The sequence below is a fragment of the Paramormyrops kingsleyae genome, chromosome 19, assembly GCF_048594095.1.
Source record: "Paramormyrops kingsleyae isolate MSU_618 chromosome 19, PKINGS_0.4, whole genome shotgun sequence".
Taxonomy (NCBI): domain Eukaryota; kingdom Metazoa; phylum Chordata; class Actinopteri; order Osteoglossiformes; family Mormyridae; genus Paramormyrops; species Paramormyrops kingsleyae.
In genome coordinates, this window is record NC_132815.1 from 6,031,749 (window position 1) to 6,056,941 (window position 25,193).

The 25,193-nt window shown below is 42.7% G+C and overlaps 1 long non-coding RNA gene across 3 annotated transcripts; it reads right to left on the reverse strand.

Moving 5' to 3' along the window:
- Positions 1-878: 878 nt before the first annotated feature.
- LOC111836119 (uncharacterized) lies at positions 879-24,561 on the reverse strand. 3 transcript variants are annotated; one of them, XR_011984232.1, is made up of 5 exons: positions 24,357-24,561; positions 19,603-21,052; positions 15,807-15,896; positions 3,269-3,384; positions 879-2,630 (listed from the first exon to the last, which is right to left on the reverse strand). It is a non-coding gene; the product is annotated as an uncharacterized lncRNA (long non-coding RNA). The 3 variants fall into 3 exon arrangements; XR_002836350.2 differs by having other exon boundaries at positions 19,603-21,090; XR_011984233.1 differs by lacking the exon at positions 15,807-15,896.
- Positions 24,562-25,193: the final 632 nt, after the last annotated feature.

Here is a 25,193-nt window from a genome sequence, read left to right on the forward strand (position 1 = left end):
ATGATCCATGCATTTCATCAAACATGCAATGAAGAAATGTACTTTTTTTAAATGGCCATAATCTTTGTATTTTTTAATAGAAACAAATGTCTACCCCACAAGCTCAAATGGTTTCACTGCGTCCAGAAACCCAATGTCTTATTCTTCCTGGAGAATCACATGTTAATTATAATGGATTAGCTGAAAATACGTAGCCAGAGCTGGGCACCTGCTCAAACGGGGCGCCAGTGTGACGTTCCATAGCATCAAGCCTGTGATTTCTACCTTTTTAAAGGGATCTTTAATACTATGACGTGCTCTTGGACTCACTCGTTTTAATACCGTGGATTTATGGTGAGTTTGTTTTAAAAGAAGAATAAGTCTCCCTCATGAGCCCCCCCCCCCCCCCAGCCTGAAACCCACTTTCAGAAATGCTTAGTGTCTTACAGACTTTCCTTTTTATAAAGAAGCCAAAAGCTCTTTGTTTCCTTAAAAAAAAAAAAAAAAAACTTCAGCATGACTGGGTCATTCATTGTGTGAAACTAATAAAGTTTTACGGGAGTGAGGTAACACAGCGTAACCTCACCACCTCTAGCTACATCCCCCGTTTATTAATGCAGTCACTCGCCACACCGGGTTTCTAAACTCATCTGCCGACCTGGGATATCATTCCGCAAATTTCAGCAGAAGCTTCTAGCCCCCAGCCATCAAACCCACGTTCTTCTACCAAAAATAAGCAAAAATGCCATTTCCACTCTTAATATGATATCACGTATTACATATATCACTTCATACACATGTACGTGACTTTATATGCAATAAACCTCCTTGTAATATATTTCAGTAATAAGATTTCTGCATAATAGCCTCATGTACATGAAGCAGAAATAGACCTGTGACATGTATTGTGAAATAAATGGAAAACAAAAACAATCAGCGTACTATATTTCAGTATATGTTTTCAGTCTATATATTTTTATATTTGTGTAAGTCTGATACTAGGCAGGTGCTGTATTGGAATTTGGTATATGCATTAATGACATTATCATTGGTATCATTGGTACACCTGCACCCAGCAAGTATATGTAGAAAATGTATTAATGCTCTCAGAGACACAAAATTATCACAAAAACAAAGGTGTCCCCTGCAGCCCCAGGTCCAGACTGAGAAAACCACTGTGACTCTGCCCTGGAGAAAAGCAGAGAAAAGGCGTGTGGGAGAGAGATGTGACCTGGCAGCCTCCACCAACGCTTTACCCTCTGCGATCCAGCAAAGGGGACCCTTCTTCTGGAACCTTCTTTTCAGGTCTCGTTGGTCTGGGCCCCCCAAGATGAACAGAACAATAACAACACAGTTCGCTCTATTGAAAAAAAAATTAAATAAAAAAAAAGTCACTCCATGTCGGGACAGTTCTGGCAGTCAGAGGCTCCTTTCAGAAAGCCTACACACCTGTTTAATAAAGTAACACCGTGGTGAGATCACAGCTCTAACAGCGGTACCAGAGCTATCAGAGGTTTAATTGTAGCCGCCATGACAAAGACAGGCTGTTAGCTGCAATACAAATGCTTTCATACTCAAAATCCCACTATTCTGAACTACTCTGAACGTTCTGGCTTTTATTTATAATGTAGTACAGATGCCGAATTAGCGGCTAAATCTTCTGATGACTACTGTTTCATGTTGTATAGCTTTTCCTCGTCGGTTAGACCTCCAGAAAGACTTTATACACCCCATGCAGTCGAGCCTTCGCCACATTTCAATATACCGATGCCGCACAGCCATATAAACGTTTTATTAAAGTTCCAAAGAGGAACCATGAATCAGCTATTAAAGCCGGCTTAAATAACAGTTTCCATTTGCCACCCATTATTGATCGTACGTCTAGCCCTCGGGTCAAAATGTCTGCTCAACCAATTGGGGGCAATTTGTTTGTTTCCCTGAAAGCTTGCAAAGTGGAACCATGTGAAGCAGACTTGTATCTCAGACTATGTGAATCGCTGCAAAAAAAAAAAATAGAAGTAATTATTTCTGGTTACCACAATTCAAACATAATTACAAGTTGCAAGCATAGCTCTCCCCATGTGATGTGGTCTTTGCTTTAACTATCTTCTGCCATTTAAAGCTTTTGAACGCAGCAGCTACTTTCTCTTCGTGTGGCTTTTGAGAGCAACGTCTATATTAATTGAGATGCATAGTGTGTGAGTTCCAATCTACTGCAGCCTCTTGTGTCTGCATACCAATAAATGATCAAGCAATTGTGTATTAAATTAATGATTCAATAATTAGAGTACAACCACTGTTGCAATTCCTGAGATTCTTCTGAGATTCTACCGTCTAACTGTGTCCTAACCCCAACAGAAATAAACAAAGCAGGACACTCACACTGTCCCAGTCACATGACCCACACATTCTGCAATTAAAGAAACTTGAAAAAGTCGATCTCCCAGCTGCCAGCTCATCCATGTGTGAAGGCCTCAGTAAAAATGAAGAGTCACACTGATGACATATAATTATGCTTTGGTGGACAGTGAGAGAGGGAAAGATATGGTCAGTCTCCTGTTCTTAAGGATTTTTCTCCTCCCGAGGTCTTCAAATCCCGTTTGGCTGAAGATCTGGTTTGGTGACTGTCTCGGTCACATGGCCCACACATTCTGCAATTAAAGAAATTAAAGAGAGAGAGGGGGATGGTCAGTCTCCTGTTCATTAGGATTTTTCTCCTCTCGAGGTCCTTAAACCCTGTTTGGCAGAAGATGTGGTTTGGTTATCGTCTTAGTCACATGACCCACACATTCTGCAATTAAAGAAATTAGAGAGAGAGAGGGAGGGAGAGAAAGAAAGAGAGAGAGACGGTCAGTCTCCTGTTTTTAAGGATTTTTCTCTCTTCTTGCAGAGAAAAAAAAAGCCAACACACTTGAGGTCCTCAAACCCCGTTTGGCTGCAGATCTGGCTTGGTGACCGTCTCAGTCACATGACCCACATATTCTGCTGTTATAGAAACCTGTCTCAGTCTGTCTCTCCTGTTTTGTTCTCTGTGCCAAGGCAGCTGAAGCAGCACAGCACCTCCTCTGTGTTTTAATAAGGACAACACAGAGCTTAAACTAGGCCCTCAGGCGACTTGTTTACGGGCTGTGGGAGGCACGCGGGGTTTGACCGTGCTGGGCGGGGCCCTTCCGAACCACAGAAGGCTACCAGTATTCCACGCGCTCTCTGCTTTTTTCCCTCCCCGCTCCCACAGTTCCACAGCTCCTCACTTGGCTCGCGCCTGCTGCGGTCGGTTACCACGTCGTACCAGTGCGGTTCCCGGCATCGCCGTGTCCCCATCCTTCACACGGTGACCGAGAATTCAGGCTGAGGTGTGAACAGCTTGCGAAACAGTTAGTCCTAACCAGAACCGTTCACCGAATCCTGAGGGGAAAAAAAAAGCTTTACGTTAATTTCCTAAATTCCAATTTTATACCAAGGTCCTTAAATCTCTCTGCTAACCAACTGACAATTAACCAACATACAGACTAAATAAGTTTCTAGTTTGGGAGGGTATCTGTGAGTGTGTGTCGCCCATATTATTTTGTGGGTTCACTCATCCAAAAAGAGTTCTACTAAATCTAGATGGTAAAAATCTAGCATTCTAGCAAATCTAGTAACACATATCTACAATGGAATCCATTTTTGGTGACTACTGGGGGCTCATGGGAGTTTTACTTATAGAAAAATGTTCTGAGGGCAGAAGGAACAATGATTGGTTCAGAGAGAGACCGATCAAATCGTAGAAGAGGTGGGTCCAAGCAAATAGAGGAGATGGGACCAACCAATCATTTGTCTTGGTCCCGCCTCTTCTAGTTGCCTGGACCCACCTCTTCTACAATTTGATTGGTTATCTCTCTGAATCAATCATTGTTCCTTATGCCCTCAGAACATTTTTCTATAAGTAAAACTCCCACAAGCCAAATGGGGGCACAAAATAAAAATAAACATCCAGGAAATTTCCTTGGCACTTGCCTGCTGCTAGAAACAAAGGCAACATCCATTATTGTCGTTATGAGTAGATCATTCCATTAATTTCTGCCTTTTACATTATACAAGTGACCAAATAAAGACATTTTGGCCTTGGAAGGTTTGGCTTGGAGACCTCTGACAGTACTGATCAAAATTCTTTTTTTGTCATCAACTGTAATTGGGCTACAATATATCGTAGAGTAGTAATTAAAGAAAAACACATTAAAGCATCCGGTTCGGTCCACCAGAGCCAGCCAAGGGATGACGTCAGTATCTGAAGTAAAAGCTTATTTGAAATGCAGAGATGAAAAGAGCAAAACAATGATTTACCACTAATCACACAGAACAAACCCAATTCTTCATGATTTTGCTTTTTTCAGGGGTCGGGAGGCAGGAAAACTCATGCCGAGGCAATATCCTCTATTAAAGCAAAGTTGTAATTTGCAGAGCATGTTGGAGTCAAAGATTAAATTTATTCCCAAACTAAAGCGAAAATGTGGAATCGTACCTACCAACTAATGGCTTTGGCCTTTCCTCAGGGTTTAGTCCTATCATTTAAATTGTCATCTCAGGCTGCACTTTAAGTGATTGGTTGCTGAGTCATATTCTGATGCTTAACGGAGCACATTTAAAATCCCGCCGCCCCCGTGAGATCCTTTTCCAGCTGACAATATAATTGCCTCTAGTGGGTCGTGGTAAGATTTGGGTTTTAGAAGTCATTCCAAATTAAAAAGAAAAATCAAAACTGGAAGGCCCTGCTGAGATCCAGTCAGGCATGGAGCTAGAAGCTGTAACTGTGCAGCAGTTTGTATAGCTCACACTTGGGCATTCACAGGAAGCTTGACCTAGCTGCACTTATGAAGAAGCTGTAACTGTGCAGCAGTTTGGGTAGCTCACACTTGGGTATTCACAGGAAGCTCGACCTAGCTGCACTTATGAAGAAGCTGTAACTGTGCAGCAGTTTAGGTAGCTCACAATTGGGCATTCACAGGAAGCTCGACCTAGCTGCACTTATGAAGAAGCTGTAACTGTGCCGCAGTTTGGGTAGCTCACACTTGGGCATTCACAGGAAACTCGACCTAGCTGCACTTATTGAGGAAGCTGTAACTGTGCAGCAGTTTGGGTAGCTCACACTTGGGCATTCACAGGAAGCTCGACCTAGCTGCACTTATTGAGGAAGCTGTAACTGTGCAGCAGTTTGGGTAGCTCACACTTGGGCATTCACAGGAAGCTCGGCCTAGCTGCACTTATTGAGGAAGCTGTAACTGTGCAGCAGTTTGGGTAGCTCACACTTGGGCATTCACAGGAAGCTCGGCCTAGCTGCACTTATTGAGGAAGCTGTAACTGTGCAGCAGTTTGGGTAGCTCACACTTGGGCATTCACAGGAAGCTCGACCTAGCTGCACTTATTGAAGAAGCTGTAACTGTGCAGCAGTTTGGGTAGCTCACACTTGGGCATTCACAGGAAGCTCGGCCTAGCTGCACTTATTGAGGAAGCTGTAACTGTGCAGCAGTTTGGGTAGCTCACACTTGGGCATTCACAGGAAGCTCGGCCTAGCTGCACTTATTGAGGAAGCTGTAACTGTGCAGCAGTTTGGGTAGCTCACACTTGGGCATTCACAGGAAGCTCGACCTAGCTGCACTTATTGAGGAAGCTGTAACTGTGCAGCAGTTTGGGTAGCTCACACTTGGGCATTCACAGGAAGCTCGACCTAGCTGCACTTATTGAGGAAGCTGTAACTGTGCAGCAGTTTGGGTAGCTCACACTTGGGCATTCACAGGAAGCTCGACCTAGCTGCACTTATTGAAGAAGCTGTAACTGTGCAGCAGTTTGGGTAGCTCACACTTGGGCATTCACAGGAAGCTCGGCCTAGCTGCACTTATTGAGGAAGCTGTAACTGTGCAGCAGTTTGGGTAGCTCACACTTGGGCATTCACATGAAGCTCGACCTAGCTGCACTTATTGAGGAAGCTGTAACTGTGCAGCAGTTTGGGTAGCTCACACTTGGGCATTCACAGGAAGCTCGACCTAGCTGCACTTATGCCTAGGCGACCCCTTGATAGCATGAATGTTTGAAATGTGCTATTTGCCTCATTTGAACATCACTTTGGACAAAAGCATCTGCTACACTGTAGATGTGTAAGTGTAGAAATCCTGGACCACCTGACAAAATGTCACGTTGGGCCCCTTCTCTTGGTGGTGAAGAAATGCTGGCCTGAGGGGCCCTCAGTAGGTTTTGACGAACAGGGGGCCCCAGATACTGTGCTGGGCCCTATTAATCTGCCAGGATATCCATGCATGTCCAATTCCCCTGGATATAGCAGGAAAGAGATGATTACCTCTAACAGAGTGAATGTGTGGACCACAGCCGTCACTGAGGACTAGCAGAACATCAATAAGGAACACATGTCTCATTCCATAAGTGCGGCAGGGTGGAGGACACGCATTGCTGGCCACGCCCGTTACCTGCAGAGCGAAAGACTCCCCTAATTACTCACAGCTATCCCCGCTTCTCTAATGAGGGGCTGATGACTAAAGTATCCAGCAGGAAAGACGTGTGCAGGCAAAGACTGCATGACATCATAACCCCTGCATTCAATATGCCCTTTTAAAACGAAGAAATATATTTTACTATGGGCGTGCTGCATATTGGCATGACCGAGCAATAGTGGAGCATTTAGCGGTTTAGCGGTTGGCTAGGCTACATCTCTGCAAGACGTAAACGCAAGCAAACAGAAAGGGAATAGTAAGGTAAAATGATAAAGGGCTCTGAAATCCATCAGTCACATGACAGCAAAGTGGCTAAACCGACAGATGCCTTACGGATTGACTGAATGTTGCTCCATTACAAACCTTTTTTTAAAAAGTTAATTTCAGTTACTTGACCCTCAATTCAGTAAAATCATAGCTGTGAAAATGGGTAGTAAAAGGCAGATAATGATTTAACTGAAAGGCTGATTAGGTCAGGATAGAAGCGCCTACTAAAGGAATCGATATCAATGCTAACAGCAGATGAACCCTCAACACAGAGCTACATTTCTGAATGACAGTGTATTTTTGAATAGCATGATCCTCTGATGAAGAATTTTTCAGTATAGCCAGGCGTCCTTTCGCATCCATGGTAGATTACGCGTCTACATGACCTCAATCCTGAACTGTACTGCTCGTGTTTTGTGTTGGGGCCCCTAAATCTCGAAAAGGCTAATTTCTGCGCTTGGCCAACGAGCGAAGTGCGAACTGGTCTTAGCGTAATCCGAACCTCCTGAATGATGAGATGAGTAGGAATAAAGGATACAGAGTTAATCTTGCTGGAAAGTCAGGTGAGGCCCCTCCGGGATCAGGCCCACAGCAGAAGCCAACAAAAGCCATCCCGTGATTTTCTCACACCATCCTGAAGAGGGCACAGTTCAGCACCTCTGATGGGGCTGTTCACATGCTCAATAATGAGCGATATTCCAACTCGACTGTTCTGGTTTTCTACTCTTTCGTGACGCACTTCCACGAAGACACTTCCTCATATCCCTTTTGCTTTTTTTCATGAGGACATGAAAACACAAAAAAAGGGGGACAGCAGATCATTCAGCTGGCTGCAACATTACCAAAGATTGCACATAATAGCCACCGTGGATGACTCCAGCAATCAGAGCTTGATTGCTTTTGTGCCTCATGAGAATTACTGCTCTGTTTGAAGTATAGACCAAAACAGCAGACGTCTTTCAGTGAATACCAGCCATTTCATGATAGGAGTGTAAAACTGGAGTGCTTAACTGATGAAAAAAGAACAGAGTCTGGTTTTTCACCAGCTACACAGAACATGAAGCCACTTTCTCCAGACAAGAATCTCCTCTGGCTGGTAGAGAAAAGAAAAATCTTTAACTCCACACTGATAGTTGTAGTCGCTTGTAATTGCAAATTCTTTTCATCGAAACTTGCTGTTAAAAACTGATCTTAGCATGCAGCGTATCTTCAATGGCTTTTAATCTTGTTTGGAAAGCAGTGGAGCTTGATGGTTAAATACTTTGGTTTGTAATTAACCAAGCAATGGTCTGTATTAGTGGCAGCCATGTAATGAGGTCTGTCACACCATGTGGACCATGTGGAGGTCTGACTTCAGTGTAAGATAATTTATCCAGTGGCATTTATTAACTCTGCATGTGTGTGTGTGTGTGTGTGTGTGTGGCCATGTATTTATTACATTGTGGGGATCAAATGTCTCCACAATGTGATAAAAACCTGTTATTTTAACCTTGTGTGGGTGATTTTTTCCCCATTCCCACAAGGGGAAAGTCAATTTTATAAAAATTTGTGACTGCAATCAAAAAACTAAAAATGCCCAAAATCTTGTATTTTGTCTGGTGACTTATGGTGAAGGTTAGGGTTGGGTAGGGCTTGAGGGTGTCATAAACACCTTATATCCATGAGCTAATCCCTATATACGATGCCTAGGGTATCCCCACCCCGACCCCCCCCAACCATGACCGTGACCAGGGTAAATAGGTGGATGAATATTTCTTTACTGGCTTGTGCTGTATTCACATGCTTTTAGGTGATCTGAAAATAATCGTAAAATAAAATTTGAATTTAGTATGTATACATAATAAATATGTGGTAAATTGAATCATACAACAACACAGACTGATTAATGCTGAGTTTCCTATATGCATGTGGAGCAGATGGATGTTTTTCAGCTACCTTGACAGGCTGTCCCAAGCTCTGTTTTGATAACACAATGGTTGGTATTTTCACAAAGGCAGAAAAATGACAGCCGTTTCAGGTAAATAGCATGAAACCTCACATATAGAAGGTTAACCTGTAATTTCAGGCCACAAATGAATGCATTTAAGACAATTATACTCCTCTGACATCTCCCACAGTGTCAGAAGTGATGCTGTAAGTTCACTGGTTCTTCTGTTATTCAGTCATGTTTGGACAAGATTTAGGTTCATGTACTGGGCTTGACAGCTTGGGCTGGCTCTTAGTTGGGATGATTGACTTAGACTAATGGCCATGTCTCCAGGCTGTTTAGGTCCTGTGGGGATGTGTTTGTGCAATCTGTGTACTGTAGGTGCTGCAGTATAGTCTGCAGAGGTAAACACTGAAAGCAGTTGTGTACCATGCAGCACCCGTAATGAGTAACGTTTGCTCTTTATGATGTTTGTGTGTGTGGCAGAGAATCCACCAGTTTCGGTCATGTGTTTGGCGTCAATTATGTGTTTGTTTCAAGCAAGGAACACTCCAGGCTCTACCCTGAAGGAGAATTCCCATCCCAAGTGCACGTCTTTACGGGTAAAGGCTCATGATCGCCATCGGTCGAAGCTGAGGCTAGCTCCTGTTAGCGGTGGCTAGCTCCTGCACTGAAGTAGCATTGGGTGCACTTCTCGAGTCCTCCAAGGCAGCTGTGACTGCTTTATTAGTCTTTATTTTGCCCTCTCTCTCTCTTTTTTCCATCCTCTTCTTTCGTGGCGAGGCCATTAATCCCTTTCATAGCAACAGCGAATTTTTACGGCTGCTTGCTTTTTGAAGACGCCGAGGCACTTTTGAAGACGGCCAACGGTCACCCGACACATATTTGTCCAGTAAAATGTTAACACGGGGTGCGAGGGGCACGATGCAGGCCTGTGGGGAGGGCGACATCTGCAAGGGGCCGTGCCGTGAGCATGCCTCTTGTGATACGCCCCGCTGTTTCGACAGCCTGCTACCAACAGACGAAGCATTCCCAGCAGGTAACATGGTTGCTACTGTTTATTAAGCTGTTTTGTGGGCTGTAAAAACCATGAGAGGGTTATTACACCTTGTCTCGCTCTGACAAAGCTTGTCCAAACAGTTAAGTAATTACAGCTTATAAATGCTCGACAGCATTAGCTGAGACAAGCACAAAAAAAAACAAAACATAATCACGGCGATAAGGTAAAACCAACGACTGGTACACAAATAAATAAAAGATTCTCTTTTATCCAGTTGGCTAATTTATTGATCTGGTTTTAGTGGGAAGCATATATAAAATATAAAAACAGGAAGGCAACAGCTGTTTGAAAAGTTTCTAGTTGTATGTCAGCATCTCAATCTTTTACACTATATGGTCAAAAATATGGGGACACCAGCTAGTCCCGAAACCAAGGGTACTTGTATGAAGTCGGTGGCTCATTGCTGTTATAAAGGCCTTCTTCAGGGAAGTCTTTCCATTCAATACTGGAACATTTCTGGAGGGCTTTTCCTGTGCGCTTGTGTCCTGCCATTCAGGTTGGGGATAGATGCTGGGTGATCAGGTCCCTTTCTGTGAGCTTGTGTCCTGCCATTCAGGTTGGGTATCGATGCTGGGTGATCAGGTCCCTTTCTGTGAGCTTGTGTCCTGCCATTCAGGTTGGGTATCGATGCTGGGTGATCAGGTCCCTTTCTGTGAGCTTGTGTCCTACCATTCAGGTTGGGTATAGATGCTGGGTGATCAGGTTCCTTTCTGTGAGCTTGTGTCCTGCCATTCAGGTTTGGTATTGATGCTGGGTGATCAGGTCCCGGTCTGTGAGCTTGTGTCCTGCCATTCAGGTTGGGTATCGATGCTGGGTGATCAGGTCCCTTTCTGTGAGCTTGGGTCCTGCCATTCAGGTTGGGTATAGATGCTGGGTGATCAGGTCCCTTTCTGTGAGCTTGTGTCCTGCCATTCAGGTTGGGTATTGATGCTGGGTGATCAGGTCCCTTTCTGTGAGTTTGTGTGGCAAAGTTTGTCACAACTAAACTTGCTTCCAAACGTTTCCGCTTCTGTCACTTCATTTTTGGTAGACAAGGATAGCCGGAAGGGCGGAAATTTAGCAAACTGGCGCCAAGTTAATCTCTCCTGTACAGCCACCCATTCTGCTGTCAATATTTATTTACGGAGATTGCCTGACCGTGTGCTTAATTATACATGTGTCTCAGCAATGGGTGTGGCTTAATTAGTCAATTCCTCTAAGTAACAGATGTGTTACATGTGCATATCTGATCAAATGTGTAGGGACTGAAGGATGGAATGCACATCCATGCTCAGCAGTGTCACCAATAAAAGAAATTGTGAGCTTTTGATACATGAGGTAAGCAGAAAAACATTGTTACAACCTCAGAAAGGCCAATATAGTTGCTTTGCACATCACAGAGATGTTGAGATCAACAAAATAGCCCCCCATAAACAGCATACGAGCAAAAGAACATACAGTGCTACAGTTATTAGGGGGACCTGGTTTCCAGCAAGGTTGCATGCTTGGTAGTAACACGGGGTATTAGAACATTTTATTACAAACGAATGTTTCCGTATGAAGGGTTTAGTGTGGGGAAGAAAACCAGGCAGATCAGGGAATCTCAGAAATCTCAAAGTTTCATGCAGGCCTTAGTTTTCAGATGATTATAAGAGAATTGCAAAGTAAATAATTATTTTTTCCCTTTACTGCATCCATGGTTTTGATTTTTTTTATTTGAATTTTATATCACATTCAATTTTAATTTGAAATCCAGGCTAGTTTTAGTTAGTTTTCAGCATGGTTTTATTAATTTGTATTTTAAACATATATTTCTATTTCATCTATATATACTGTACAGTATATTTAATTTTATTTATAGGGATAGAATGAAAGTTGAGGAGCTATTTTATGTGTCTGTTGATCTTTAGAGATTCCAACATGAATACACAGTGCACATTATACTAATAAAGCTGAAAATGGAGAAAACATGTTTCAGGTATTATTAAAGGCAATTAAACAAATCATTGCTTTAGCTAAATAGTATTTAAAAATGGTAGCAGAAACTATTTGATGTTTGTTTTTATTCCATTTGTTTAGTTTTTTAAGCAATATTTATAGTTTTTATTTAGTTTAGTGTTTAGTTTTTTAAGTACATTTTTGGGTCTCATTTTAGTTCACAAACATGTTTTCTCGTAATTTTAATTTTCATTAACAATAATAACCCTGGCTGTAAAGCATTGCAGTATACCTCAATGCCGGCGTAAACGGCGTGCCCTGTGCTGTAAACGTTGGCCAGAGTAAGATGCAAGGTGGAGATATGGAGGACCAGGCTTCCTGGTTTTCCTGTGGTCGCTTCTGGATGCACCTGAACAAGTCACATTCAGATCGTCTCCAAGCCACATGCTGTTCATTGATACGTCCCACATCAGACATCTGCACTAGACAGCAGGATGACAAGAAGCTGAAGCTGGCCAGTTATTCTATTAGTGCGTGTGAAATAGTGAGAACCTGCCACATGATAACTTCACATTCCTGTTCAGTCACACAGATTTTTGCCTAAATAATAATTTTTGAAAAACCCTTATATTGAGGTGCAACAGGAAAGAGGTGAAATGATCTCTTCAAAGAGCCTTTAGTTCATACTGCAAAACAGCATTTATGTGATTTAGTCAACAATAAGCGGTTTCACGTCTGTCTAGACCATTTAAATGATGCACCTTTAATGCTTTCTGCCCTGGATTTGCCTGTGTGTGAACTCAACAGAGCAGCAAGTCCAACATTCTGGAAATCAGAAAGCATGCATGCATGGGCCAGCAGCACACACACGGAGCTGGGGAGAGACTGGAGCCCCAGCCAGGAGGTGTGAGGTCACAGTGCTGCCCAACAAGAAGCCAGTAAAAGGAAAAACAAAATCCCTTTTCAAACCATTTAAAAGATAATCCATCTATTTTCTAAACAATTATCCTGATCAGGGTCACGGTGATTTTGGAGCCAATCCTAGGAAGCACAGGGCAGAAAACAACACACACATGCACACACACACACACACACACATCGGACACACACACACACTCATCGGACACACACACATGCACACACACACACATCGGACACACACACACACACACTCATCGGACACACACACATGCGCGCACACACACACACACACACACTTATCATACACACACAAACACATTTGTATTCATATCTTTGTGCATTCATTTCTATGGGCAAAACCCTAATCCTAACAATGACAACCTTCGCCCTGTGTTGGTGGGTTCTCCCTGTGTTGCATATTCTCCCTGTGTTGGTGGGTTCTCCCTGTGTTGCATATTCTCCCTGTGTTGGTGGGTTCTCCCTGTGTTGCATATTCTCCCTGTGTTGGTGGGTTCTCCCTGTGTTGCATATTCTCCCTGTGTTGGTGGGTTCTCCCTGTGTTGCATATTCTCCCTGTGTTGGTGGGTTCTCCCTGTGTTGCATATTCTCCCTTGTTGGTGGGTTCTCCCTGTGTTGCATATTCTCCCTGTGTTGGTGGGTTCTCCCTGTGTTGCATATTCTCCCTGTGTTGGTGGGTTCTCCCTGTGTTGGTGGGTTCTCCCTGTGTTGCATATTCTCCCTGTGTTGGTGGGTTCTCCCTGGGTACTCTGGATTCCTCCTGCAGTCCAAAGACATACAGTTAGGCTAACTGGTTTTCTCTATATTGGCCATAGACTGTGGGTGAATACGTGCACTGCAATGGACTGGTGTACCTCAGCCCTGTGCTGCCTGGGGTAGACTACAAGTCACCTTGTAACTCTGACCTAGTGGTTAGAAAATGAATGAGTAAACTTTAAGAGTAGGTCAAATATTCACAAAGACCAAAACATGCAGAGACATGGAGGCTGTAACTGGCTTTTCACTGAAACAGTCCTCCTGATTCAATCTTGTGGTAAAATATACTGCCAGGGAATGACTTTTTTTTTGTGTTCTCTTGAAAATCTCTCTCAGAAAAGTGCAATGCTAACTTGCATTCTCAGATAGTTTCGGCTATATTGACATTTAAAAAGTATATGAAAAAATAAGTAATGTACATCTTGCACTAAATCATCAAAAGTTTAAATTGACCATATTATAAATTCCTCACACATTTGTTAAAAAAAAAAAAAAAAAGATTTCAAACTGTAATCCACTGCATACAACCAAAAACACAGAAAGTCCTCAAGGTAACTTAACTACTACGTTTTTAAACTGACTAAGAGTAGGAGCATAAGCTAATCTACAGTGCTGTCTGTCAGTAGCTGACACCGATCTCCTCTGTTGTTACTCCAGCAGTGTGTGGAAGTGAAAGGCAGTTGAAAGCCAAACTTCAGGCTAATTTATGCTTCTCTATAGAATCCACACCATCAGGGACGGTATAGCCAAGTGCTCCATGACGTAACCTGATGCCTGCCGTTGCAGTTCTTGGGAGATCTGCATCAGGCTATATCGTAGGGTACTCAGCTCTACGGCCCTCAGCCATAGCTGACAGTGTAAATTCGACACAGAACTAAAAACCAGCCTTGCGACACAGCTAGTAAAGCTGCCGAACACCATGTTTGCAGCGTCACAAGCCTCCGCCAGACTCAGGCTCCCTGGAAGAAGGTGCCGCTGTGCTTTGATTATTAATTAGCACCTCGTTGGGTTTGTTTAGCTGTTTGTTCGCTATTCGCGCCTGGTTCTGCTTTTAATGGCTCACACGTTCTCCAGCTCAGTGCATTTAGTCTCAGTGGCAAAAAAAGAAAACAAAGGAAAAGTACCCCGCACTGGCACTGGACTCGCCATGGTGGTCTTTGCTTGTGGACCAGACCGAAGTAAACAAATTCATCATCGTCGCATGAAAATCAGCAGCGGTTAGAGCAGGAAACAGTGGCAAGAGTTACAAGTGAACAACAAACCCGAAGAATGTGCTTCATTGAGCACACAAGACATCTGAAATCATTTTCACCTTTTTTTTTTTACATATTATCCCTTTATACTCTTACTACTCATGTGTAATACGTTTTACAGTGTTTCCCGACTCGGTCCTCGGGGACCTGCAGACAGTCCACATTTTTGCTCCCGCCCCAGCTGGGAGGGAGCAAAAATGTGGACTGTCTGGCAGGGAGCTGGAAGGGAGCAAAAATGTGGACTGTCTGTGGGTCCCCGAGAACCGGGTTGGGAAACACTGTTATAAAGTGTGTCTGATTCACACCAAGGTGTCATATACAACAATAAAGGGTAAATAGATATACCTTATTTACACTGCACACACGTCCTTGGTCTTCCTCCAAATCTGTTGCTTTTAGTCTTTTATCTGAGCTTAGTAATACAGTTATATGTTGGTCATGGGTTATTTTATTATTAATTTCATAGCTACTTTCATTGAAGTGAAAAACGAAGGAAATATTACAGATTTACTGTCATTTCATTTAACAATCTCTTTGAGGAATTGAGAGAAAGTACGATGGTTTTGCTGGGAAGTGAATTGCAGGGCACTGAGATAAAATAAACAAAAAGGAGGAACAATGGGTTATAGCATTACTCCAGCCAAACGCGGCCCTTTGGAAATGTCTGGAAAAATGTCCTTTCTTGTGGAATCTGAGTGGAGAGGAAGGTGTTGGTGGCACAGGGTGTTTACATATGCTACTGTTCAAGACACCAAAATTGCTTTAAAAAGAGCTGCAGTGGAAATGTGGTTTGCGTATGAAACAACCTGTCATGTCATTGAAGGGGGCGGGTCGAGTGTAATACTTTAGAGATATATAAGAGCAGCTGGGGATGATGGTGAATGTATGGCTCATTTGGTTAAGCGTTTGCGTCTATAATCAGAAGGTTATTGGTTCAAGCCTCAACCTTGAAGAGTCATGTGTCAGTTGGGCTCTTGAGCAAGCCTCTGAAGCTGTTGGGTAAAAGGCCAGACCCTATGCTTGGACCCAACTTCTCAATTGTGTGTGTGTCTCAAACTACAGCAAGATACAATATATATATATATATATATATATATATATATATATATATATATATATATATATATATATATATATATTTATTTATTTTAAAAAAGCATTTCAATGAACCTGTACAAATAAAGCATCATTTCATAAGTAGTGGAAGGTCTGACAGCAATGCTTACTTAAGAAGCTCTAGTTATTGGTGTCCTATCCATGGTGTCTCCATGCCTTGTATCTTCTGCTTCCTGCAACAGGCCCCAGCATCACTGCAGCTTAAAGGTGAAAATAGTGAAGTGGCAATTTCATCAGTATAATAAAATGAAGAAGGAGTGCAATGGCTATTGGCTATAATAAAACAAAGCGTTCATCCAGGAGTAGAAGATAATGTTATACGTGAAATTAAGCGTATCTCAATCACGCGTACTTCACGGTCTGTAGACTCATTCCCTTTAAAAGAAGCATCAGATTTTCAGTTTCCTGTATCTGTTCCTTGGTTTCAGCTAATGGTGTGTGCAGTTGTGTGCTGACCTTGAGTGCGAGGAAACACAGGGGTCTTAAAACCATTTATGTCTTTAAAACAATTTTTAAATGTTACATTATGTCGGTGTCAAGCTTGGCGTACAGTACATGAGAAAAACAGGTCCAGGGCCAGTTCCAGGAAGCACCCCTACCCTTCGCAACCTGTCCAGTGCTCCTTGTGTCCATCTTTCCAAACAAAAGAGACTCTTCACTTTCTTCCGCTTCTGCATTGTTAGAACAGAAACCCAAGCCCCCGCAATGGAAGTCAAAACCCTAATGGGATAAACAGCAAGCTGAAAAGCCAAGGTTTCATTATAGTCCAGAGAGAGTCCCTCCTGGTCGGCCAACAACCTCAGCTGGGTCAGGACACTATCATTTGCTTGCTCCACTGCTTTGTTTTCCTTACTCTTCCAACCACCTGAGATCCAGTTTATCCACTTAACCATCCAGAAGACATTCAGTACGCCAAACAATATTATACTGGCAGCAACAGACCTCCGTACATCTGGTTAAACACTTGAAATTCTGCGTTTGGGACTTTGTAAGTGGTTAAATGGTTTTTACATTTTCGGATGAGTGATATAGCCTCATTCTCCCTTTTCTGCATTCTGATTGTTCTAAGGTTTTGCTAGCTGCCCTTATAATTTGCTAATTTAGCCACATTGTGGAATTTTGTACCAGTCTGAGGAGACACACTCAGTTAACTTATGTACCTAAATAAATTCTTACACCTTCCTCTAAATGTCAAACACCCAACTTTGCAATGAACAACAGAAAACCATAAGCATGAAAGGAAAGTAAATAATAGTGTTCAAAATCGATGGTCACACGTCGCTATTAACAGAACCCATTGTTTCAGCATCTGTGTTTTGGGTAAACATTGAAGGTTGGCATATGCAGGCAGTCCGCGGTTAAATAACGACCGACTTATGGACAACTCATAGTTATGGATTTCCACAAAGCCTATAATATTACACATTTAAGTTAAATATAATGGTTGGTAATAACAAATGCACACCCTACTTTGTGACACTCACGAAAGCATTGCACGGCTTCAGTGGTTTATCAGCTCGAGTACTGTACTTCGTTACTTTTATTATTATGTACTAAATAAATTTAGTACATAATAAATAAATTTAGCTACAAATCGGACTTAAAGACAGATTTATGAACGGATCTCGTTTGTAACCTGTAGCCTGTATTATTCTGTGAGAATCTACCACATTAGCACAATTAATTTCAGTTCTTGTGATATTTACCACCTGTTTTTTGTCTAATATTTTATCCATGTCCACTTGTAAGTTTAAAGCTATGACATTTTTGAATGTCGTTATTCTTCATTCATATAGTATAAAATGCTCACTTTATATATATACACCAAGGAAGAATTTTTTTCAGCATGCATAAAATCTAGAGGTTATATGGTTTAGGAACATCTAAAATAGCTCAGATGTTTCTCATTCAGACTTAGGAAATGTCTCTTACTTCAGTTGCTTTTTAAGCATCTCAACCATCTATTAAGTGCTAACATGGTACAGGGTCATAATGAGGCAGAAGTCTATCCAAAGAAGCATGGGACACAAGGCAGGGGGACACCCTGGATGGGACACCAGTCTGTCACAGGGCACACACACACACTATGGGCAATTTAGAGATCCCAGGTCACCCAAATGCATGTCTTTCAACTGCAGAAGGAAACCACAATAAAAGGAGCAAACCCACCTAACATGCTGAGAACATGGGAATCAAGACCCCCAGCGCTGGTGGTGTGAGGCAACAGTGCCACCCACTGAGCCACTGCCCCCCCCCCCCCAATTTAAGCACCCTCTGTTGGAAGAAACCTTTCATTCTGCCATTTTCCCATGATGCCAGTCTCAATTTACCGAGTGATCCAACAAGCTTTCAGCACTGTCTGGTTTAATACGCTTTGCAAAGCTGACAACATCACAGACTATAGACTACTGCTATTTTCATGGACCGTTTCAAAATAAAAACTGGACTCGATGTGCCAGTTTGTTTGTTGAAGACGGCAGCAGCCATTAAAATGGTGCTTTGTTATAGTCACACGGCTGGCAAAAAGCCAAGTTAAAAGCTCGTGGAGCTTCTTTCGAAAGCTTTGCCGAGGGAAAGTACAAACGGTCTTTTCCTAAGGAGTAGTTCTGAATATTTTTATTACACCCTGTACTTTCCACTGGATGAAGGTCTCGAGAAGAAGTGGTCACATGATGTGTCATTGTCACAGAGGACACTTCAGACTTACACAGGAAGCGGGTCATGACCATTTTTCAAAACCAATGGCAAATACAACCAAGGAATACTGTTTTGATGGAGAACGCTTCCTTTTAGCCTGCTTCCTCAGTATAACCTGCAGAAATTTTGCAGAGCTCTAAGTTAGTTTCACAATTTCCACCAGTGTAATGAATGTTCTACGACACAGAAGGACAAGATAGGAATGATGGTTATACAAATACATCCCATCAGAGTCTGCCGCAGCCGCAATCCCAATCCTGATAGCCTGTGGAGTGAAGCACCATCATCTCTGGAAGACGATAGTGTGACGTCTGTGTGCTGTCATTGTGAAAACAAAGGAACCCTCACAAACTAAAACAGACACCTCTCTTTCAGACTGAAGGGGCTGTTAATCATGCTGCTGACTGCAGCGTTATATCTCTGGTGAAGAGGGTTATTAAAATAGTCACCCTTTTTTATATACATTAAAAAAAACATACTTGTCATTGGCCGGTACTGATCGTTCCACAACCTTCTGTGAAGTAAAATCAGCTTTGGCATATTTCATCATGGACAATAAGAGACTTGGAAATCTTATTCAGACAAAAAAGAGAGAGAATTTGACATTTTTCATACATCTGGGATAAAACAGCCCCAGGGCTGAGTAACTTCAAAAAGGAACCTTCTACAACTTGTCGTTCTTCAAACATTCTGCATGGCCATATCACAGTGAGATGTTTCCATTGACTTTCACATTGGTTCTGATGATGGCCTGCTGACATTCACTGGCAAGCGGCAGAAGGTTTAGGGGCCAAGAATGGCGTCAGTGCCGAGGAAAGGCGTCTTCCTCTCCATCCCACAGGTACTCGTGGCTGACTTCAGTTCTCCATAATCGTACTTACACTCAAGATTTCAGTTTAGACTACAGCAATCAAGGGCCTTTGGTACAATAACAATGATCAGTAGAAATGTTAACTGGAAATCAGACTCACAGTATTTATTGCAGAAATGCAAACTAAAAATTAATAATGACAAACTTAAGTCAGCAAGTTGGCTGTAATATAAGGACATGGACAGAACAGGCACCTTAACATAGTTCATGTTGGATTTTTACTCTTTTTACACCAACTTAGACTTCACAATAATGATAGCAAGTGGTCCATCCAGTTAGCAGTGGAAGATATCGTCGTCCCCACATCCCCACTTACTAAACACAAGAAACGAACTTACCTGCTCTAAGGAGCTGTTGATTGGCCAATAGGTCCAAGAGGTCTCATTGTACAAGCCAGTCAAATGAACATTTATTTCTCACTCAGAGATGTTCATGTGCGGCATGAAATGTCTCACAGTTCCTCTCTGCTGTCATCCTGCAGAAATTAACCTGTTGCCGGCCGCTTCCTGCGAATTGATTGGTTCAGCAGTAGATCTCTTTCCAAGAGATCCAGTCCCAAACTTGCTTTAAATAAATGTGCTGGTTGCAATTAGGTAAGTGAAATATAACTTACTCTACATTCTTAGAATATTCTTGGCTCATTCTCCACGGTTTGGCTCCCGTGATGGAAAAGTGGGGCCCCCCCTCGCCAAATTGAGAACAGGAGCCAAGTCTACGTATTAGGCTACGTAGAGGGGTCGGCCGTGATGTGTGTATATCACAGAAAAACAAGGAAGAGCACTCGGCAGAAAACGCGGAAATTCCTCCAGCGCGCTAGTGCCGGCAGGGTGTTGACTTTGGATAGGTGTGACATTCCGTATTCCCGCCCCGCTCCAGTGCATCTGGCACTGCGGACGGCCGTTTGACAAAGGCCCGGGCTCCAGAACAAACCGGAGCAGTTCAAATGTCACCGGCTCTAATTAAAGCTGCAGACTCAGATGCGGGGGCACGTCGCCGCTGGCGATTTATCGTGGCGTTCGTCGAGCGCGAGTCCTCACCTCCTTAGGCGACAATTGATTTCTCTTCTCCTGGCTCTCCCAGCATTGAGCGAATTTATTTATTTTTTTCGTAAGATTGGAAGACCGTCCTGATACAAACGTGCCAGTCCTCCTAGCTCCTACAAACAAGGTTCTTGATATAAATTAGCATTTCAGTTTGAACAGGTTAAAGGGGGCTTAGCCCAACGTCCATTTGCAATTTAAAGAAACAGCTGACACCTAAACAGCAGGTGCCAAGATCGGCTTATTCTGAAGACATTCAACAGACTGGCTAACGGAAGCGAAGGGACCACTGGAATCCAAGCAGGAATGTTAAAAACAGACGACTGCTTTATCAATGCGGAATGCGAACGGGGGAAATTTCCACTACATATAACTGCAAACCACATTAACTCCAACAGAGACCAAACTGCCAAATCCAGCCACACCATTTTGTGATGGTATGATCTCCGATGTCACAGTCAAAGACCGAGATGGGGACGATTTGATTACGGCCGTCTGATAGCGCTTGGTTAGAGAGGAGGATAAGTTAATGGTTTGATAGTTACTGAAAAAGGAAATCACAGCAGAGTCTGATTGTTGAAAGGACAGCGATTCCAGAGGACAGACCGCAAAGTTAATGCAGTCCACATGTGAGACGTTCTGCTCTAGGGGCAACCGCACGCAGCAGAACACGCCTGCAGACTCCACCCACGCAGTCCATCAGGGGCGTCTGGGACTCTGTCGGGCTCCTGCTGGTCACGGGGTCACTCTGCAGAAGAGTGATGTGCATCCATGTCACTGACCGCCCTACAATGTGAAGGACACAGCAGAGTGCCCTCTTACAAGAATCCACATTCTCTGTTTGCGTCTGTATATCTGTTCATGCATCCTGTGTGGCTCATTGAACAATGGAGGTTATATATAAACACAACACACATATGATATACAGCTGTGGAAAAAATTAAGAGACCACTCTACATTTTTAAACAAATCTGCATTTTTAAATCCTAGTTTAATCCTGGCTAAGCAGCAGATTGCTTCCAGGTTCAAAATTTCTAAGGTGTTGTTCAAACAACAAGCAGTAGACACTGGGAATGACCAGAAACCTGCCAAGTACAGGGTAGAAGTTCTAATGTCAGAGATGAACGTTAACTTATCCAACAGTTTCTCATGAATAATAAGATGACATCAAGTGATCTTCAAAAGGAATTTATATATATATATAAATTCACAGTCAGACAAAAAATTTTCCCGTGGGTGTATATCGGTTTAGTCATTCTCAAATACAAGGTTAAGCGGTACAAGCGGTATTGAAGATGAATGATTGTTAACTTCTTTCAGCAATTAAAAAGGCCAACAGGATGTTGGGTTACATCTCTGCGTGTGTGGAGTTTAAGTCAGGGGAGGTGATGCTAATACTATACTATTCCTTGGTAAGACCCCACCTAGAATATTGTGTGCAGGCTTGGTCACCATACCTTAAAAAGGACATTGCTGCCTTAGAAAGGGTTCAACGTAGGACTACAAGAATGATTCCTGGTCTTAGAGGTCTTCTGAGGAGAGATTAGCTGAGCTGAATTTGTTCAGCCTCGAGCAAAGGAGGCACTCTCCATATATTTGATATGTTTTCATATGTTTTTTCCTCACCTTGGTATGGAGAGCCATTATCTGGCCGGAAGTCTCGGTCACAGTTACACGTGATCCACTGAGAACGAGATTAATTCAGGTTTCGTGTCTGTGAATGTGAACCCAAATGAGGAAAGCAAGCTCTCACCCATTGTCCGCTCTGTAGCTATGAAGAACAGAGCCAATTCGGGTGGTTTCATTTTTGGGTCTATTAAGGCTGACAGACTGAAAAGCTAATGGCCGGAAAGATAGTGGTCCAGTGCAATGCTAGTCTCATATCAATGCCACTGAGTTGTGTCCATGCATAATCACTGCTGCACAGGCGATTCCCAACGGCACGTAAAAGTTCAAGTGCCGGCGGGTCATGCTCATTGATGACCGGCAGCGGTAAAATCTGCTGCCGTCGACATTAAACTATATTAGCGCAAATTTGCCTTGACTCGGTACATGTTCTTGAGCTCGTTAAACATGTCTGGACCCACTTCGCCACGTTTAATAAAACCGCAGACTCCGAGTTCTGTTCGAGTCCCCTCTCCAACAGTGGAAAAACTCAAAGAAAATAGCCTGGGTATAAATCCAATTTTTGACCACAAAGAAAGCTGAGACATAGTTTGAAAATCTGGTATTCGTCCCGTTACAGAACTGAAAGCATCCTAGTTCTCTTCGTTATGTGAACAGCTGAGAACATGGGGATGCTGTATAAACGTGTTAGTTATACCTCAACCTAACAGCAACAACGAAAATAAAGTGGATGAGATCTCTGTAATATATTCGCAATTAAGCAGGTTATGTAATCCGACTTTTACCATTCGCTGTAGTACTGTGAAGGCATCCTTTCGCAGCCACAGTTATTACTGTTACACAGGTCATTCCGGCATATATGCATCACTAGTCAAAAGTTTGGACACACCCACCTATAGAATGGTTACTTTGTTCTACTATCTACATTTTATATAAAGACATCAAAACTACAAAATAACATATATTATGCATTGACCAAAAAAGTATCTTAAAAAATAATAATTCATTTTGGGGGGGCAACTTTTTGAGTTGGGAATCTATTCAAATCCCGTGGTTGGCAGAGTGATCCCACCATTGGGCCCTTGAGTGAGGCCCTTAACCCCAATTGCTCCAGGGACTGACTGACCCTACTGTCCCCTCTATGCCAGTTCCATGAGGCGGCCTCCTGGGATGCTTTTCCAACTGTCCTGAAGGAGGTTCCACATACATACTGAGCACTCATTGGCTAATTCTCCTTCACTCTCTGGTGAAACTCTTCCCTAACCATCTCTGCTGTGTTTAGGTCAGGTGGCCAGGTCATGTGATGCAACACTATAACTCTCCTTTTAAGGCGGCTTGGCGTGTCCAAACTTTTGACTGGTACAGTATATACAGTGACAGTGAAACATGCTTCAAGCTGAAGTCTTAAATGACTGGCCTTCTGCTCAGACGAGAGTCACATATGTGGGACGGTGTCTCAAGAAACATATATACCTCAGCAACGCGAGCGAGTAGAGCCGCTCGAGACTCTGGTAGAACAGAATGTCAGCACTGAAAAAGGTTCCAGACAAATGGCAAAGGAAACGTTGATGGTCTACTGGATCAAATCGATAGATGGCCATTCATGGTCTTTGTTCTAAGCCATCATTCATTATCTCTGAAGGTAGGGGGACAGGAAGGGACCAGGGACGCAGTTTAAAATGCTAGGACAAATAGCCAAAGTGAACTCGCCCCATCAGTTACTGGTAGCAGAGTCAACGTACCTAGAGGTGGTTCACCACTCTTTGCTTACATTTACAACAACCGTCTCTGAGACTAGTACTGAGGACTAATGCTGAGGATTTTCTGCTGTTCTTACTCATAAACCTCTGTTTCTTTAAAAAAGTAACTGAAATAATATTGACTCAAATAATATGAAAAGCTAGTTTCTTCTTTCATGGGATCATATTATTGTTTTACTGTAAAGTTAGACTGCTATTCATTCTTGGATCTCACTTTTAGTTCACTTGGGGTCTTTTCATGGTTTTTCTAGGGCTCATGTATTTATAGAACTCAGAATAAATACTGAGCTATCCAAAATACTGTTAAAATATGACCAACGATCAAAGCATATTATAAGCTAGATTTCTATTTAATGCCATGTAGTCGATTGTTTTCACTGTCTAGACTTCAGTGGTATAAAGCGTGAAGGGTAACAGAAATTCTTGCAAATGCATTGGGGGAAAAAATTGCATCACCTTAGAAAGGGCTGTAAAATTAAGTTAAATGTGGCGAAATGAACTTGCCGTGAAAACTGACAGAAATAAGAGCATAGGGATAATTAAAGTGTGAGACAACATGGAAAAGAATGTCTTAAATGTGTAAACTTTAGACGAGAAGGCATCGCAGTAGTATTTTATATCTGCTTTTATTAGATCTGGGTGATGTCAGAATGAAAAGCAACTTGCCATTTTTAGTTGAAGTTAGCAGCTCCAGCGTGTCTCCGTAGCACCACCCTGGAGCTGTGGTCACGGTGGCTACGGGGGCAGAGGAAGCGGTAGGTCAGCCGCTGGGGCTGTGCAGCAGTCTGAGGAGAAAATAAAAAGCCCTCTGTGTAGAAACGTTGTCCTCGCTTGAATCCCTGCCTTCTAAAAATAAACGAAGAAACGTGCAAAACACACCAAGCGGGCCGCCTTTGATCCCCTCGCATACGGGGCGCGCGAGAGGACACTGCGCGCGAATTCGGCGCGATCGGCAGCCGTTTGCGTTGCCCACGCAGCCCTATTCACGTGCCTGCGTCCCCGCTCGACTTCGACTTTGTCACGAGCCGTAGAACTTTTCAAGTCTCGGGTTACGTGCAAATCGGACTTATTTTCAGTTCTTTATGATGCAAGATATTGGCCTGGCAGGCAAATATCAACGACGCAGGAGAAACAGATTTTTACAACGCCGGCATGTGCAATTACTTCGTCCATTGGTGTTAGGCTACAGACAGAATGTTTTATATAAGAAACTGACACATTTTGTACGATGAACTGAAATACATGAACTTTTTTTAGTATGGTTGTGTTAGTTATACCTCAACCTAACAGCAACAACAAAAATAACGTGGATGTGTTCTCTGTAATATATTCGAAATTAAGCAGCTTATGTAATCAGACTTTTACCATTTGCTGTAGTACTGTTTTAATTTTGAATGACATATTTATCGTTGGTGAATCCTGTTGAAAATCACTGTTAAATAAAAGAAGTTGCATTAATTAGCAATAAATTAAAATGAAACCTTTTTTCCCTTCCACTCAGGT